The sequence below is a fragment of the Gopherus flavomarginatus genome, chromosome 1 (assembly GCF_025201925.1).
Source record: "Gopherus flavomarginatus isolate rGopFla2 chromosome 1, rGopFla2.mat.asm, whole genome shotgun sequence".
Taxonomy (NCBI): domain Eukaryota; kingdom Metazoa; phylum Chordata; order Testudines; family Testudinidae; genus Gopherus; species Gopherus flavomarginatus.
In genome coordinates, this window is record NC_066617.1 from 50,368,613 (window position 1) to 50,384,698 (window position 16,086).

At 44.4% G+C, this 16,086-nt stretch overlaps 1 protein-coding gene across 5 annotated transcripts in view; it reads right to left on the reverse strand.

Annotated features, from left to right (window-relative positions):
- MET (MET proto-oncogene, receptor tyrosine kinase) overlaps nucleotides 1-15,859 on the reverse strand; it is a 165,983-nt gene extending 150,124 nt beyond the window's left edge. For 3 of the 5 annotated variants that reach the window (XM_050936043.1, XM_050936036.1, XM_050936040.1), the window contains exons 1-2: nucleotides 7,608-7,813; nucleotides 2,409-2,551 (exon numbers count right to left, since the gene is read on the reverse strand). The gene's annotated coding sequence lies outside the window, so the exon portion shown is untranslated. Of the gene's footprint in view, nucleotides 1-2,408; nucleotides 2,552-7,607; nucleotides 7,814-15,816 lie in introns of those variants that run through there. The other 2 variants (XM_050936038.1, XM_050936039.1) reach the window with 2 other exon arrangements.
- Between the last annotated feature and the right edge of the window lie 227 nt (nucleotides 15,860-16,086).

Below are 16,086 nucleotides of genomic sequence, written 5' to 3' on the forward strand. Positions count from 1 at the left end.
TCACTGATGAATAGAGGATGATGTTACTTCTGCCCTTTTGCAGAACAACAGAATGAGGCATATTTCGCTGTCAGGATGGTGACAGATTTTGGCACTCCAAGAGGTTGAAACCTATGTAACTGGGCTGACAATAAGTGGCAAACTCTGTGTGTTGTAGTTTACATCTTAGAATTCAAGAAGACTAACAGTTTCCTTCCAGATTAGGCTCTAGGATTTGAATTTCAACAGGAAAAACAGAAAGCTTCTTGTCTACAGATAGATGATCTTTAGATTGTAACACAGGAAATATTATGCTATCATTGAAATAATGTGAATAATTAGATAAAGTTGTGGTTGTATAAACCTCAAATGGTAAATAGATTTTGTTTTTCTGAATTAACATCAGAAGTCATTATAATTACCTCTGTTCTCTTCCCATTCCCCTCCCTACACATACTGTAAGTGAATTTAGAGCTCATGAAAGATGCTAGGTCAATAGCTTTGGAGAGTGAAACTCTTATCTACACAACAGTAAACTGCCTGGCCAGTATATGTCAATCTTGAGCTGGAGAGACCACCTTGGCTTCAGGGATACTGATGCCATTCAGTCTCCATGTCCATTCTCCTACTGACATTGTGTTGGTCCTCTAATGGTCCCCCTATTAAAATGCAAACAAAACAGCTAGTTGTGGTGGCGAATTTTGTGAACATAGTTCCCAACAGAAGTTAGAGTTTTTTCAGTCTTTCTTAGCAATTAAATCTTGGTAGATTATACAAATGTAGATTTATTTTTCCCTCGTGAATCTGTGTTTCAAAATTTGTGCCCTGTTGTCAGTGTCAGCAGAGAGGCAGGCCAGAGCAGGAAGGTTTGCTTTCCATGATGAGTCCCTTCTTGCCCTCTCCATGAGGGGTCTTTTCTAGGTATGATCTCTTTCTCTTAGCATTGTCTGGTCAGTGCAGGCACTGTCACTTCTCCCACTCAGTTTACTTGTAAAAATTAATCTTCTGTTTCCCTCACGGCTAATTTTACAAAGGGAAGGTTTGCAAATCTCATTGGGAATATATAGAATCATAGAAGTGTAGGGCTGGAAAAGGTCTCAAGAAGTCATCAAGTCCAGCCCCTTGTGGTGACATAAGAGCAAGTGAACCTCAACCATCCCTGACAGGTGTTTGTCCAACCTGTTTTTAAAAGCCTCCAATGATGAGGATTCTGCAACTTCCCTGTTCCAGAGCTTAAACACCCATATAGTTGGAAAATATTTCTTGGTAGCAAACCTAAATCTTCCCTGCTACAGATTAAGCCCAATACTTCTTGTCCTTCCTTCAGTGGACATTTAGAACAATTGATCACAGTCCTCCAGTTTTTTTTAACCTTTCCTCATAGCTTAAGTTTTCTAAACCTTTTATCATTTTTGTTGCTCTCTTCTGGAGTGTCTCCAATTATCCACAGTTTTCCTAAAGTATGGTGCCCAGAACTGGACAAAGTATTCCAGCTGAGGCCTCACCAGTGCCAAGGAGTATGGGACAGTTATTTCCTGTGTCTTACATATGACACTTGTTAATACACCCCAGAATTATGTTATCCTCTTTCTCCACTGCATCACATTGTTGACTCAGATCCACTTGGTGATCCACTACAACCACCAGATTCTTTTCTGCAATACTACCACCTAGCCTGTTATTCCCTATTTTGTATTGTGCATTTGATTTTTCCTTCTTAAGTGAAGCACTTTGCACTTGTCTTAATTGAATTTCACCTTGTTGATTTCAGGTTAATTCTCCAATTTGTCAAGGTTGTTTTGAATTCTAATCCTGTCCCCCAAGTAGCTTGCAACCCCTCCTAGCTTGGTGTCAGCTACAAATTTAATAAGCGTACTCTCCACTCCATTATCCAAGTCATTAATGAAAATATGAAATTAATAAAATGAATGAAAAGGTGTTCAGAGCCAAGTTTTAAGAGTGGTGTCTGAGGTTGCTCTAACTTGTGGTGGGGGGTTGAACTGACTGCTGGCTAGCACCAAGATCATAAGAGGAGTGTAAAGGTGGCATACACCCACCTTGTCCCCACCCCAAGCAAAGCTCAGCAAGATCTGAGGACCTAGCTCAGCAAAGAAGAAAAAAAATGTGTCAGCAAACAAAGTGGTATTTTTTTTTAAAAAAAATTCATATTCATTACTTCCCTGAATACTGTGATATTAGAGATATTAAGCTACAGAAGTATGACAGAAGAATGCCTATAAACTTTCTAGGAAGTAAATGTATGACAGATGAAAGTACCAGAAAAATCAAAGCTGAAAAATTAAGATGAAATGTGTCCTGCACACACTGCAATCCCTCTATTCCACTAGAATTCAACAAATCTCTCTCAGCATCAGCCAGTAAATATACTTAGGAACAGATTGTGCCAAGCTGTGAAAGAGTAGACTCACCACTGGAGCGCCTCCTCATGGCCAGTCATGGTATAGTGACTCTCTCCCCATCTGGGTTCCCCTGCTGACAGCTGCTTTGGTCTTCTGGTGGTTTGGCGCTTCCCATGACTTGCCCCTTCAGTCTTGTCATATATTCTATTAACCTGAAAGAGGTGGATTTAAAGTCAAACAAATCAAAGTCCAAAACCTTGTACTGGGAGTTCAGCCCTAACTCTGGACCCCATGTTCTTCACACTCTTTTCTCAGGGGCCTCTGTCATCCTTGTCCCCTTCTCCAATCTTGTCACAGTTCAGGGCAACTGCATTTGTATTCCTCCTCCATTGTCCACCACGGGCACCCAGTTTAGGCTCCTGGCTCCTCAGCCATCAGGTCCCTTGAGCAGAGACCTCTCTCTCTCTCTCTCTCTCTCCCCCTCTTGACTGGGTTATTTCCAGGCTGCATAGTTCTGGGCCTACACTGTGATATCCTCTGCAAGCAAGATTGCCTAAAAGGCCAACATCAGTGCTTTGCTTTTTCTCCAGAGGTTAGGGACAGCATAATTGCCCGCAATTATAAGTTATCATACAGTTCTTTATAAGAAAGAACATTTATTCATAAGATAAAATTATTACAGAGAAAACATATTAAAAACAACAAAAGGGGCCCTTTAACTAGCAGCCCAGATTGCTTCATGAAGCTCCTTGCTACTGCCTCCCTGGATTTTTACTAGCCAGCCTTTCTTGGGCCTTCTCTCTTGCAACATCTCTCTTGGTTCACCTTTCTCCCAGGGCTGGGAATCTCAGACCCTGGTCTGGAATGTCCTAACAAACCAAACGTACAAACTTAAACCAACTTCTGCCCTCCTCAAGCTTGGCCATTCATGCCTCTTAATTTCCCCTTGCTGTTCTCCATCGAATGCCTCCCAGAGCTCTCTCCCAAAAAGTCTAAATCATGTTTTACCAGGGCATACCACTGCCTGCTCCCAATGGCTGCTGCATCTTACTCCTGGCCTCCTGCCAGACTTCTTGGTTCAGAAGATGACTCCCCCTGGCCCTTGGCTGATCATGGCCAGACTGAGGCCCTGAAGCAAGGGCAGGGAGGGTGCTAGGACTACACAGGAAGTGGCCCAGGGAAAGTAGGCAGCGGGAATAGGAGGAGGAGCAGTAAGTGGCTGCCAGCTATAGGGTCCCACAGTAGTGGGTGGGCCTGGGTTCCCCCACTTTACCCCTACTTGCCAATGCAGAGAATGGCCTAAATCCAGACTGCAGTTTGCCCCTGAATCCAGGGGCTAGACTAGAGACTGCAGTTAGCTGCTGAGGCAAGTGGAGGGACGGAGGACCGTCTGACCCCCAAAAGAAGGGAGACAGAGGGCTGTGTCTTGAAAAGGACACCGTGGTCTGGGAGTGACATGGGTCCAGATGGTGGAGGAAGTGGAAGCAATGGCGAGTGAGACCCAAGAGAGCTAGTAAAAGGCCCAAGAGAGCTAATTCCCAGCATAACCAGCAGGAGGTGCTGCAGTGCTGGGTCTGCACCGCTATAGGTGCACACCCCATCACACTAGCTCTTTACACAGCTGTGCAGAGGGGAAGGTAGGAGGAGTCTTTCCTCTGTCCTCCAACCCACATATGGTTCTAGTGCTGGGGGAATGGAAGCATCAGTCCCACTGTGGAATGCCAAACAGCTGCTATGTATCTACTAATGAGATACTGCGTAGGGATAGCCTTCACATCCATGAACAAAGACTTTGTTAATTGTTTACCCCTATACCCTGGAGTGGAGATGTGCATGTGGACTCATCCCATCAGTCTGAACACCGGTGTGTATGTTTACCTGTTGTAACCTTGTAAAAACTCATTTTTTTCCTTTATTAATAAATTGTTAGTTTATTACAGGCTTGGCTACAAGCATTGTCTTTGGTGTAGGATCTAAGGAGCAATTATCCTGAAATAACCTGAATGTTGTTGTAAGTGACTGCCTATCAAAAGGGAAGTTTTCCTGGGAGGCAAGACAGACCGGAGTACAAAATGGGACTGCCTGTGGCTCCATGTTAAGGCTGTGACAGTGCTTGAGTAAGTCACACCTGATACTTGGTTGGTGAAATTTAAGTAGAACTCACAGCCAGTTTGTGGTGTGTGCACTGCTTCTTAACAGTCTTCCCTGATGTTGGAATTCATGCTCTTGAGCCACTCCAAACAGTCTGACAGGATGCAGAACCCTGTGTGTGATCTCTTGGCAGTGGTTCTCAAACTGTGGGTTGTGACCCTGTTGTAATGGGTTCACCAGAGCTGCCATTAGACTTCCTAGGGTCCAGGCTGAAGTCCCACCACCTGGGGCCAAAGCAAAGACCAAGGGCTTCAGCCCAGGGTGGCAGGGCTCAGGTTACACACCCTGCAGCCCTTGAGCTTCAGCTTTGCCCCCCCGCCCAGGCAATCGGGTTTGGGGGCCTCCCAGCCTAGTGTGGCAGGGCATGAGCAGGGCTTCGGTCCCATCTAGGGTGACCAGACAACAAATGTGAAAAATCAGGACAAAGGAGTGGGGGGTAATAGGAGCCTATATAAGAAAAAGACCCCAAAAAATCGGGACTGTCCCTATAAAATCAGGACATCTGGTCACCCTAGTCCCATCCCACCCGGGGTTGTGTGGTAATTTTTGTTGTCAGAAAGGAGTCGCAATGCAGTGAAGTTTGAGAACCCCTGCAATAGACCAAACTCGTTCCATTTCCTTTTTGGGCCCTACAGATCTGCACATAGAGACTGAACCTGGGACTAGTATGCGGCAATTTTATATACCAATCAGACTGTTCCAAACACCTGTAACTTACATATTTTTTTAAAATATTAGTGAATTAGCATTCATTAAAATCAATGCTTCCCCACACAGCTCTGTCATTTCAACCCCTCTATTATTCGAGCGCTTGGTCTGAGGCATTTGTTCAGCCCAGAATGTCAATTGTACTAATGGTGACTTTGTGATGTGGGCACTGGAAGAGACCACCCCACTCCTTTTCAGTTATGAGCTAAGATTTAGACATAGCTCTCCAAAGGGACTGCACTCACCCAAATTCTCTTCTCTTCTTTGCTTTCTAGTGCAATTATTTGTAAACAATATAAAAGCATTTGCTATCACATTGCTATGCACTCCTTGCCCACTTTCAAGCTCATACTTGTCTGCAAATCATTGAAGTAATACATGGAAAGCTGTATATGCTGTACAGATTCCACTGCAGATAAACATGGATTGGTATGTAAGTCTCATGTCAGGACAAGACTCTGTAGGTTTCATGGGGGGGGGGAGAGGGGGAAAGAAATTGAGGGTAAGCCAAATGTGAATGCACTTGTACTTAAACATGTTTTTCTGCAAGCAATTCTCCTAAGTGACATTAAACAGGAATAATTTCAACACCTGCTCCTTCCTGCTGTATTGACTTTATACATTGTAGTGATGCAGCCTTGAGAAAATAAATATTTTTAAAATATCTATATTTTTTAATACAACTAAAGCTGATATGGAGGGGCAGAAGGAGGAACAAAGGTGGTATATAAGTTTTCCCCTCCCCCCCATCTTCCATGGAGTGAACAAAGCTTGTATTTAGAATCGTATCTGGGGATGGTATAAAATAAAGGGAAAGATAATAGTTTTAAAGCCAGGACCATAATTACTATTTATTTCAACAGCAATTTGCCTTATTATGGTGTATAGCATTTGTTACCTAGGCAACAGGTTTCTGTAGAAGCCCTGCTCAAATTAAAGTAAGTCAGGCAAGATCTAAAGTCAATATCAATAATATATTTCAAAACCAAAACGCTGGACAGCCAGCAATTTGGCCTAAGTGTCCTGCTCTTTCTAGTGGCCCAGCAACAAAGGCTTATGTGCATATATGTGTTACATTTAGATATGACCCTGCAGCCACGGAGAAACAAAAAACAGAAACCCACCCCGCCCCACTTCCCTCCAAGTTCTGTAGCTTGTTATTGTAAGGTCAAGCACAATGCACAGCTTGATTTTTCTGTTTCTCATAAAAAGAGAATTCCACTAGACGGGAGGACTGAATGCTGTTTTAGTGGAGCTAATACTCAAAGGGTGGGATCCCACCCCTATCTTAGTCAATTGCAAATATCCCATTCCCTTTAACGGTGCAAGGTCAAGCCCCAGACCAGAATTTTCTTTATGGAAATTCTACACATTTAACCCCCTTAAAAGTAACTGTTGCTTTTCAAAATTCTAAGGGATTGGGGTTATTAACTATATTTTCAGATAGTCCAACGTTTGGGGTTTTTTTAATGTAGAATTTTTGTAAAGAAGGCAATACTGTTTGTAAGTAATGCTGTGTGGTTGTATGTAATATGGACACACACATACTGTCAATCTTAACTTTTAGAGTGAAGGGTTTTTTCTTAATGAATTTCCCTTTCTTGGAGGGGAGGGTTGAATGAGCATTAAACATGCAAATCAGGTTGGTGCATTAATTTAGTAGGAGGCGAGTCCCACTCTGGCCGATCTGATGAGACCTATGAAAAAAAAGACTCCTTTCTGCAACTTTTAGATCAAACACTGAGATTTGACAAGGCAACACAGCTTCTCTGCCACTCCTTCCTCTACCTGAGTCCATATCCCTTCTAGTCAGTCCATTTCATACCTCACCCTGTCTCCTCCACATTTCCCACCCATACTCGTCCTATCCCCATCCATGCATGAAGCCAGGTCAATTTATATTTACAAAGGTTTAAAAAATGTAAACCTTGCTCTGTATTCACATAATGGCTCTGTAAAAGCCTGGCCTGGGCTATAGTGAATTCCATCCAGTGTAGGACGGGCTGCACTGTAGATGTAGATAAAAGGAAAGGAGAAAAAATAAAGCTAAAACAATCAGAATATTGCAGCCTGCCATTTTAAGAAACATGCATCTCTGCAGAACATTTCACCACCTTTTCCTAATACCGGTGAAACTATTTTGCCAGGGGCTGCTGGGAGCAACAAGGGCCAGGTTCAATATCTAGGGATTCCTCTTAACATTACAAAACAGAACTGGCTCAAGCCCTAACCCAGTAATCTGGGAAAAGTAAACACCAGCCTGGGTGGTTCTAAGAGGCAATACTTCCCTACTCACAAGCACTGAGTCTATGTAAAACAAAAAAAAAAGGGAAAGGAGTCCCAGCATTAATTTGTGAGAAAACACCACAACTATGATTCAAAAGTGCGTAACTGTAAGCAAACACCCACCTCACAGTACGCTGGCAGCATCCTTTGGCTCAGTTTCCTACCTTATGGTGTGAACATCTGACGAATGCTCTTTTAACATGCCACTCCCCTTTCCTTCCACTGCACCCCCACTCACAGTTGGTTGTCTTTGGTCAGTGAACACCCAGAGGTGCATTCACATGGGTTCACCTCCCATCCCTGAAAGCAGGAGTGAGAATTGAGCAATGTCTCTGCTGCTATGCACCTTTGCAACTGGCTTCTTGCTGCTGCTGTTTGTTTTTCCCTGCTGGAGCTTGGCTCTCACTGCCACTTCTGTGTTCTGAGATTCTACCACTTAGCAAAGTCTTAGTGATTTCAGCTCTCAGTGATTTCACTGGGTAGCAGGGAGCCTCACTTTTAGTGCAGCCTTAACCGCGCCTTTTACTGCAACATTATCCCAGCACCAGTTCTAAGACTTAAGCCTTACACCTGCTTATCAGTGACCCAGCTCTGAATAAAAACAGACTATCAGTTAAGTCCCATGAGCTGTGTCTTTAAACATCAGAGGACTAAGGCTCAAATGACATCTAAGGCATACCTCTCTGCAGAACTAGGATACTCTAAGCCAGGGATCTCAAACTCAATTTACCTTAGGGTCAGTGCCAGTCCTCAAATTCTCCCAGGGGGCCAATAATGCCACTGAAGATGGTTTTCAGAAAAGAAAACATTTATATTGTATTTTTTATTTTGAATTTCTTAGAAATAATAAAACTCTTATACAACTTTATACAATTCTTTGCCTGCCAGAGAGTTTTTAGTGTTTGCCAGAAACCTGGCAATGCTTCAGTTCTGTCAGTTTAACTGCTCAGTCACTGAGCAGTTAAAACCTTCAGGATTGCAGCAAGGTGTGCATCAGATAGTTGTGTTTGGTATTTTGACTTGTTTATATTCATTGTGGAAAAAAGTGACGCTGCCCCCATGGCTGACTCTGCCTAGCAACTAGTGATAGCATCTCTGTCCTTCTCCCTCAGCCAATAGGAGTTATGGGGCTGCATGCATCTCTTCTCCCCAGGCCACAGTGGAGAGGTTCTCAGGCCACAGATAGCCCACAGGCTGGGACTTTGAGACCCCTGCTTGAAGCAGAATCCCCACCCCTAGATAGAAATACCTACCTTAACCCCCTTTGCCCTTCACCAGGATTTGTCATCCCTACCCCCTGCTTAGCAAGTGAGGTTCAGGTTAGGGTGACCCTCCCCCCTCAGGCAAGTCATGTTAAACACAGTTCTTTACTCATGCAATAAGGATAACAACACTTCATTACCCTTCATTCAATATGACCAAACACCAGCCAAAATAGATTACTTTGGAAAAGCAGATCTTTGATGATCCCCTATGCAAATACAGGCTGCTCCTGGAGTCTTTTCCCTCTGGTTTGTCATTAGATGTCAGGGGAGTGCTTGTTCAGGCTCTGCTTACAAAGGGAATCATAATTGTTCCTTTCTTCAGCCTGGTCCAAAAATGCCAGCAAGCAACAGATAAAACTTCGACAAGCTTAAATTTCCTTCAGCCAGAGGGAAGACAAAGAGTTCCTGACTGTCAAAGTCCTTCCATTGCCTAGGTCTCCTTGCTTCCTGGGATAAGCAAGCACTTCTTCCTCTTTTGCACAGAATCCTTTTCTTTGGCAATCAGTTGGCTCCTGTTTATAACCCTGCTTTAATGAGCCTCAATTAACCTTGCCCTGCCAGGGTTACTGCAGCTTCAGGGTTTGTCATAAACAGATAGTTAAAGGTTAATGTCTCTTACCTGTAAAGGGTTAACAAACAGGGAACCAAACACCTGACCAGGGGACCAATCAGGAGACAAGATACTTTCAAGTCTCAGTGGAGGGAAGCCTTTGTGTTTTTGGGGTTTTGTGTTGTTCTCTCTGGGTCCTGGAAGGGACTGGACGTGCAACCAGGTTTCTTGCCAATCTCCCTGCTACAGTCTCTTATATATTCAGAATAGTGAGTATTTTAGTAAGAAAGGCGGTTATAGTCTTTTGATTGTTTCTGTATTTGCAAATGTGTATTTGGCTGGAATATTTTAAATTGTATTTCTGCTGGACGAGGCTTTTTCTCCAGTTTCTATAAGCTGACAGACCCTGTAACTTTTACCATCTAAATTGCAGAGATAACTTTTACCTTTTTCTTTCTTTTTATTAAAAGTTTTGTTTTTAAGACCTGTTTGATTTTTTTCTCCTAGTTAAGGCTCAAAGGAACTGAGTCTGTACTCACCAAGGAATTGGTGGGGAGAAGGGAAAGGTGAATTTCCTCTTTGTTTTAGATTCATGGAGTTTGAATCTGTATTGCCTCTGGGTGAAGGGAAAAGAGGATGGGGGGGGGGGGGAAGGTAACATTCCTCTCTGTGTGGTAATTCAAGGAGTTTGAATCATGGTGATCTCCTAGTGTACCCAGGGCGAGAAAGAGCTGGGAGGAAGGAAGGAGGGGGAGGGGAAATGGTTTATTCCCCTTTGTTGTGAGACTCAAGGAATTTGGGTCTTGGGGTCCCCAGGGAAGGTTTTGGGGGACCAGAGTGTATCAGGCACTGGGATTCCTGATTGGTGGCAGCTTATTAGATCTAAACAGGTAATTAAGCTTAGAGGAATTCATGCTGGTACCCCAACTTTTGGACTCTAAGGTTCAGATTAGGGAAAGATACTATGACAGGGTTGCAGTAGGAATGGCAGACAAATGCTACAGCTTTTCTGTGGCCTGACTGGAGATGGGATTCCTCTTTCCCTCATGCATCTCCCCAGTACTAAGCACCCAGGCTAGGTACTTGAATGGTGTTCTGGTGAGTGGGTTTGGGCCTAACTGAATAGATCTGTTTTATTCTCACTGCTTTTAGACATTTCCTAGTGAAAGCTATGCCATTCCTTTGATCAGTCTCCTCATGTACTGACTGAGCATCTCAAAAAAATTATATAGGCCTTGGCTACACTGGCGCTTTACAGGGCTGCAATTTTCTCGTTCAGGGGTGTGAAAAAAACACCCCCCTGAGCGCAGCAAGTTACAGCGCTGCAAAGCGCCAGTGTAAACAGTGCCCCAGTGCTGGGAGCATGGCTCCCAGCGCAAGCTAATCCCCACGGGGAGGTGGAGTACCTGCAGCACTGGGAGAGCTCTCCCCCAGCGCTGGTGCTGTGACCACACTCGCACTTCAAAGCGCTGCTGCGGGAGTGCTCCTGCAGCAGCACTTTGGAGTTTTGAGTGTAGCCAAGCCCTTAGAGACAAGTGGGGTCCTTAGTGCTGAAGCCATTCTGCAGCAACACTTCTGAGGCTGGGAAGGATTCATTAGGATGCTGCAATCTAATCCTTAGGTAATGTCTACCCTCTTGGGTGTTTGTTTTAAAAGTTCACAACTGCCAATAAATCTAACAAACAATTAGTTTCCTGATGTCTGAAGAACTCATTTAGAGGTCTCTCTAGAGTTCTTTGCTTTCCTGTGCTCCACTCATTTCTGGGCATCAGGATGTTGCTTCAGTTTGCTCTGGTATAAATTTCTGGCCACTATGTCACAAATATTCATTTTAGCTGTTGATCCAGAGCTCACTGATAATACTAGGAATCAGACATAGAAGTTCTTTGTCTATCATGACAGACAGTTATCTTAATATGGAATGAGATCAATGAGAATAATGAATCCTTCCCTGATTGGAGAAAGAAATCAAAGGTTTGCATACCTTTGGCAAAAATAACCATTTATTTATATGTTTCCTCAGTCATTTCTGACTTAAGACTCCTACCATGTGTGCTTTGTACTGGAGGTGCCATGTTTTGATGAGGTAAATTCCTGGGATCCTGACCACTTATGGTCATCAAAAGTCCTCTTGTTCTTTTCCTCCAAGAGGGGAAGTATTAAACCTGATTGAATTGTTTACTTATATTGTTGCACGGTTGGTTTTAAAGCTGGTAAGAATGTTTTTTCCCTTGGATAATTTCAACATTTTGGAAAAAAATTGAAACCAAAAAATTCTGATTGAAAATTAAGTTTGATTGGAAAATGCCACCCCAGTACCTCATGAGAGTTTTAACTTGGGTGCCTCATGCCCCATTCTCCTCTATGGACCAGGATCCCTAGCCAGACTACATCTCCCATGATATATCACAGTGTTCCCCACACCTCTTGCATGATGGTGCATCATGGGAGATGTAGTCCTACTGAGGAACTTGAACTATAGATTAGAATGGGGGCACAAAACAGCTGAACTATAATTTCCATTGGGCTCTGCAGTGCTGTTTCCAAATTGAAGTGTTTTAGTTTAAGGTTTTTTTGTTTTTAATTTTTTTTTTGACAAAGAATTTTCTGCAAAAAGCAGACACTTTTTGTGACAAAATTTGTTAAGCCAGAAATCCAATTTTCCATCAAAAAACAATTCTGGTGAAAATTTTCGATCACCCCTAGTTGGCTTATATTTTTATGTAGCATTGTTGTATCCCATTAGAGAACTGCTGTATTTTGCATCAGACATATTAATGAAATCTGTGGTGTGTGAAATTATAGCTGTAGATAATTTACAAGGCATAGGTGAATCTTTCAGGAGAAAAGGCACTATATAAATGGGAGGAGTTGTTGTGACAAATTGTCCACCTATAAATGTATGATCAGAGTTTGTCAGGTAGTAAGTAGTATGATAACAGAACATACTAACTGGCTGAAAATGTGAAGCATTTACACACCAAAATAAGTGATAAAAAAAAATTCAGAACAAGTTCCACAGGAAGGTTCAAGGACAAGGACAAGAGGACCTTGAATGGATTTTATTGATTTACTTAGGTAACTATTTTCCTGGCAGTACTTAGCAGAGCTCTGCATGACCTACTGCAGCCTTCATCTCTTCTCCGATCTTTGTTTCTACTCCTTTACATTCCTTTCCAGTTCTCTCTCTTAAGTCCTCTCTTTAATTCTTCTAACTGTGTGTGTGTGTGTGTGTTGCTGCCCATGGGTGGCAAGTCTGTAGAAATTTTGGTGGTGCCCAGAACCTGCCCCCCAACTCCACTCCCACCTGCCTAAGGCTCTGGGAGGGAGCTTGGAGGAGGAGGTCTGGGGTGCAGATCTGGGCTGGGGATTAGGGTGCAGGCTTTAGGATGGAGTTTGGGTGCTGGGTGCAGGCTCTGGGATGGGGCAAGGGGTGGGTGTGCAGGAGAGGGTGAGGGGTGCAGGCTTTGGGATGGAGTTTGGGGGTGGGAAGGGGTGTGTGGGAAGGGGAGGGGTGCACCCTCTGGGAGGGAGTTTGGGGATAGGAGGGAGTGCAGGGCTGAGGGCTGTGGATGAGGGGTTCATGATGTGGGGAGGGCTTAGGGCTGGGGCAGAGAATTAGGGTGCGAGCGGATGAGGGTTCTGGCTGGGGCTGGGGGATGAGGGGTTCATGATGCAGAAGGGGGCTCAGGGCTAGGGCAGAGGGTTGGGGTGTGAGGTGAGGGCTGAGGATGAGGAGTTCATGCTGAAGGGGGGCTCAGGGCTGGGGATCAGGGTGCGGGGGGGATGAGGGCTCTGGCTGCGGCTGAGGATCAGGGTGCGGGGGGATGAGGGCTCTGGCTGGAGAGGAGGGTTTGGGGCATTGGAGATGCTCAGGGCTAGGGCAGGGTAAGGGCAGCCTGCCTTGCCATTAGTGGAGGGCAGGCACTAGGACCCTGAGGCGACAGACAGCAGTTCTGCCGGGAATCGCTCTACTCCCGCAGCACGAGCAGGCAGAGGAGAGGCTCAAGCTGCTTTCTGTCAGGCAGGGACAGGGCGCGGCGTGTGGGGGGGAATAACGCAGGGAGAGGGGTGGCAGGCGGGGGCTGGGACCTGCTCCAGGCAGGGACGCGGCTGTGTGTGTGTGTGGGGGAGACCCATGGGGGCCGGGCCCGATCCAGGCAGGGCCGGGGGAGAGACCCAGCTCCAAATATTGATGGAGCAGGGCCCCCAGCCCTGAATATTCCTGGAGCCTGAGCTCCGCAAATGTATATAACCCGCCGCCTATGTTAAGAACAGCTTTGCCTTCTGTGCAGGGCCGGCTTTAGCAATTTCGCCACCCCAAGCATGGCAGCATGCCACGGGGGGCGTTCCGCTGCTCGCTGGTCCTGTGGCTCTGGTGGAACTCCTGCAGGCGTGCCTGGGGATGCTTCACCAGATCCGCGGGACCAGCGGACCCTCCGCAGGGACGCCTGCGGGAGGTCCACCGGAGCTGCATGCCGCCCTCCCAGCAACCGGCAGAGAGCCCCCCGCGGCATGCCGCCCCAAGCACGCGCTTGGCGCGCTGTGGCCTGGAGCTGGCCCTGCTCCTATGTGTTCCTGTGCTCTCCCTTACAGTCTTCAAATTTCTTTTCAAAACTCACTTCTGTGAAACTTTCATATTGTTGTCCACACTACTGTGGCCTTGTCCCATTCCTTCATGTTTTGTCCTCCCCAGGCTGCAGTGGGGAGGTTCTGACGTAACAGATGGCCCGTGGGCTGGGACCTTGAGACCCCTGCTCTAAGCAGAATCCCCACCCCTAGACATCTGATATCTGTTTGAATAAGACTGCAAGCTCTTTAGGACAGCAGTTCTTTTTCATGTTTGCAAAGCACTGGGCACACTTACACCACTCTAGAAATACTAATAAAAATGGGGGCAAATTACTCGTGTTCACTTTCTACACTTTTAGCACCTTCCCTTTAAGCAACTTAGGTGGGTTATGTTCTGTTATGCTTAGCTGTGGCTTGCATGTGTTGTGCGAATCAGATTTTTTCACAGCAGAATGATTTGTTTGGGCTTGTAGCTGTTATAAATGTTTTATTTCTGCAAAAGTCAGGATTGGGTTTTTCAATTGCACTGTATTTTTGTGACCCTATTACAATTCTCACATTTCCTCATGTTCACTTACTGCTAACCGTAGCCCTTTAAAAAAGAAAAAGCCTTGAGGTTGTCAATAGGAAACTAGAGATAACATTAGAACAAACTGAGTTCTTAATAGATTCAGTTCTATTATCAAGCCTGACAAGCGCTTAGGAGCCTAAAATTCATTGAAAACCAATGGGATTTAGGCTCTTAGGCACCTAAATACCTTTATAAATTTGGCACCTAATTCTCATTTAAATCAATAGGAATTGGATGGCTACATTTCTTTAAAATCTGGCTCCAAGTCACTTTGGTGTTTTTGAAAATGTTACCTTATTAACAAGTTGATATAACTAATTAAGGTATTGTATGTCATTTCCCTCCCCTAACTGGCTTTGACACAAGCTAAATATGAGTCAACAGTGTGATGCTGTTGCAAAAAAAGCAAACGTGATTCTGGGATGCATTAACAGGTATGTTGTGAGCAAGACACGGGAAGTCATTCTTCCATTCTACTCTGCGCTGGTTAGGCCTCAAATGAAGTATTGTGTCCAGTTCTGGGCACCGCATTTCAAGAAAGATGTGGAGAAATTGGAGATTGTCCAGAGAAGAGCAACAAGAATGATTAAAGGTCTAGAGAACATGACCTATGAAGGAAGGCTGAAAGAATTGGGTTTGTTTAGTTTGGAAAAGAGAAGACTGAGAGGGGACATGATAGCCGTTTTCAGGTATGTAAAAGGATGTAATCAGGAGGAGGGAGAAAACTTGTTCACCTTAGCCTCTAAGGATAGAACAAGAAGCAATGGGCTTAAATTGCAGCAAGGGAGGTTTAGGTTGGACATTAGGAAAAAGTTCCTAAGTGTCAGGGTGGTTAAACACTGGAATAAATTGCCTAGGGAGGTTGTGGAATCTCCATCTCTGGAGATATTTAAGAATAGATTAGATAAATGTCTACCAGGGATGGTCTAGACAGTATTTGGTCCTGCCATGAGGGCAGGGGACTGGACTCGATGACGTCTCGAGGTCCCTTCCAGTCCTAGAATCTATGACAGCATGGGCCACATTCATTCTTGGCACAGACTCCTTTGATGTAAATGGAGTTAAAGCCAGGACTGTATGTTTTCAAGATGACTAAATTTAATTTCACAGGAATCTTGTTGAGAACACTGTCGCAAATCCCTGCTTTTCTGTACCCTTTCCATGTACTGTACCCATTCAAGAGCTGTCTTTCTGATAACGCTATAATGTATTTACAGAAAAAGCTCTGTTATCTGGCATGTTGGGAAAATGGAGGGTGCCGGTTAATTGAATATTCTGGTTAACTGAGTAATACTTTACCAATGGAATACCAATTTTCAAAGAATTAGAATACGATAAAATGACTAAAGTATAAAATAGCATACAGGTACTCACCAAGCCAGTAGTAATACTGCACTGCAGAGTGGTTGATTTCTTGAAGCACTTAGGTGTATCCAGGTAACCTACTGTATAGAAAACTATCTTATGACACTAATATCACTATGGGCAGCACATGGCATATACCCACATCACTAAAAATACACTTAACACCAAAACTATACTGAACATAATTTAATCTTTCTTTGATTCAGAAGGCACTTCAGGTTCTTGCAGTGACTCAGGATCATCATTATCAACATCAATTATCACTGTAGATGTAGAAGG